At 38.2% G+C, this 3,013-nt stretch overlaps 1 pseudogene; it reads left to right on the top strand.

The window, feature by feature from the left end:
* Nucleotides 1-395: 395 nt before the first annotated feature.
* Nucleotides 396-1,553, top strand: LOC148865358 (crocetin glucosyltransferase, chloroplastic pseudogene; annotated as a pseudogene).
* The last annotated feature ends 1,460 nt before the right edge of the window (nucleotides 1,554-3,013 follow it).

Genomic DNA, 3,013 nt, shown 5'->3' on the forward strand with positions numbered 1-3,013 from the left:
GCTATTTTTATTGTTTCAGCGTTTGTTATCGAATGCATGCCCTCCACGTGAATTTTTTAATGCGAATGTTGTTGTATCTGGATGTCTGCAGGAACACAGTATGGGAAAAATCTTTTGCTCGTTTTAAGGAACGCAGTCAATTTCAAAATTGTTCACATATACTTGAAAGAACAGATCAACTTTTATTGTTAATTTCTTGTTAATTTGATCAATTTAATGATGTGTGTGGTTATCATAGGTTCTACTTAGTGAAGAACACAAGAAAACAAGAATCAATCCGTCACCACACACGTCATTATGTAGCGCTATAAGCTAGCCCATGTTCTATTTAAACTCCGTGCACTCAAAGCTCAAATCCATTCCCAGCTCTCTACCATAACCACAGCACACTTGAATCTGAGTCTGCTCATCAAAATAAACCACATAAAACACTTGAATCTGCACTCCTGGCTCCAGCTATGTCGCACCCCCACTTCCTGGTTGTGACATTCCCTGCTCAAGGCCACATCAACCCAAGCCTCCAGTTCGCCAAGCGCCTCATACGCATCGGCGCTCAAGTCACCTTCGCCACCAGCGTCTCTGCCCACCGTCGCATGTTGAACGCCTGCAACCCAGATGGCTTAACCTTCGCACCCTTCTCAGACGGCCATGACGACGGCATCAAACCCATCGGCAGCATCGAACACTTCCTGTCCGAGCTGAAACGCCGTGGTTCAGAGACTCTCAGAGAGCTTATTCTCAGCCTAGCTAGAGAAGGCCGCCCCGTTACCTGCTTGGTTTACACTCTCCTCTTACCGTGGGCCGCAGACGTCGCACGTAACCTTGATGTCCCCTCGAGAGGATTCATCTGTTGTCTACGTATCGTTCGGAAGCATCGCTGTGTTACCCATGCAGCAAATGGAAGAGCTTGCAAGCGCGTTGATAGAGAGTGGCCGGCCGTTCTTGTGGGTCATCCGGAAGAATGAGAATGCTTCAGAAGAAACGAAGAAAGAGGAAGAAGCGTTTCTGAGTAGGATCGAAGAGCAGAAAAGAGAAGGAATGATAGTGCCGTGGTGTTCTCAGGTTGAAGTTCTCTCACGCCCTTCGGTGGGTTGCTTCCTGTCGCACTGTGGGTGGAATTCAACGTTGGAGAGTCTGGTGACTGGGGTTCGGGTGGTGGCGTTTCCACTGTGGACGGACCAAGCGACGAATGCGATGTTAATAGAAGGTGTTTGCGGTACAGGGGTGAGGGTGAGAGCGAAGGAAGGAGAAGGAGATGGAGTAGTTGAGAAGGAGGAGATCAAGAGGCGCTTAGATATGGTGATGGAAGGAGAGAATGGGGAAGAGATGAAAAGGAACGCCAGGAAGTGGAAAGAACTAGCCAAGAAAGCTGTGAAGGAGGATGGTTCTTCTGATAAGAATCTCCGGCGGTTTGTGGAAGAGATGAGAAAAGATTGTTCTGTAGTTTAGAGTGTATTGGTTGTAAATTTTGTTGCTTTTCGTGTGGGTGATGAGGATTCAAATTAAACGTTCGACAGGAGGGACCTCACATGGGGGACACTCTTGATTTTCAATTAGAATCTACTAAATAGTAAACACTGCCATTAATTTTAATTTTATCCAACACCATTAATCCACTGTGCTTGGAACCATGAGAGAGAATAGAGTACAAAGTGTTGAAAGATTTCCAGTCGTTTGATCCAGCTAAAATTTCTCTATTCTTCCCATGGTTATAGTAACAATGTTAGATTGAGGGTACCATCACTATCGGAACGTTATTTAGTTTGAATAACACAACCTTCTCTTTGCATAACTGATCTAATAAAGTGGTGGTATGGTACAGGGGAGGTTGCCCAATAACACGAGGCAATGTTATTAAAACCATCTCGTTTAAAACCGGTAAGTTCATTGGTTGAGAAAAGCCCACTGACTCAATGATCAGTATATCCTGTCCCATAACGTCTTTAACGCCATTTAGTTGGTATGTGTGATAATTTTAAGAGATGTATGAGATACGTTTTGGATAGGTATGGATATGAATGAAAAGTTACAAGTTTTATGACTGTAAATAAGTCAACATATGTATATTAATAAAGTTATGTATATTAATAAGTCAACATGTCTATATTAATGAAAAGTCAATATATGTATATTAATAAAGATAGTTACAAGTTTTATATGATTGTAAATAAGTTATTTAAAATAAAAAAAAAAAAACTGGAATTTAATGGTCTATATAAAATTTAAGATATTGGGACACATATAGTAACTATTGGCAAATGATGGAATAACTAAAACTTGATAAAACAAAAAAAAAAACTAAAATGTATATTGATATACATTAGTTTTAAAATAATCAATATAATTTATCTTAATATTTATTAATATATAAATTTTAATAATTTATTCTAACATTTATTGATAAGCATACACTAAGAAAAAGAGAAAATTTACTTAAAAATAAAAATGCATAAACCTATAGCAAGCAAATGGGTGTGACTTAGTGGTGAACCACCTATTGTTGAAGCCTAATGGATAGGGTTTGAATCTTGCTATTGTTAAATTTGTAGTTTTATACTAACAAAACGAATTTAATGAGAAAGAGGGTTATTAATTAACAAAATTAATGAGAAGAGAATTCCAATTAGGTGCTAAAATTGAAATTCAAATTTAAAATTATACATTAATTATAGGAGTAATTAACTAACTAATGAGAGAGAAATTGCACTTAACTATTGGAGTAAATATAAAATTAATGAGAGGTAATTCGGCCCTAAATATAATTTAATGAAATTAATGAGTGTGGGTCCAGACTAAATAAGTGGTGTTTGCACTCGATTTTTGTTTAGTTATTTTCCTGAATCCTAATTCATCCTTGAACATCTGATCAAACCATTCCAATCTCTTTAAAACACCAAAAACCCAAAGAGCCCAAATCTCAACTCAAAATCCTCAAAATCCATTGTTAAACTTATTCGACCCCAATGAAATAGTTCTTATTAGATCCCAGCTGCACTGTGATCATTAAATCAGA

The sequence above is a fragment of the Nelumbo lutea genome, chromosome 3 (genome assembly GCF_056320005.1).
Source record: "Nelumbo lutea isolate HS-2025 chromosome 3, American lotus-T2T, whole genome shotgun sequence".
Taxonomy (NCBI): Eukaryota; Viridiplantae; Streptophyta; class Magnoliopsida; order Proteales; family Nelumbonaceae; genus Nelumbo; species Nelumbo lutea.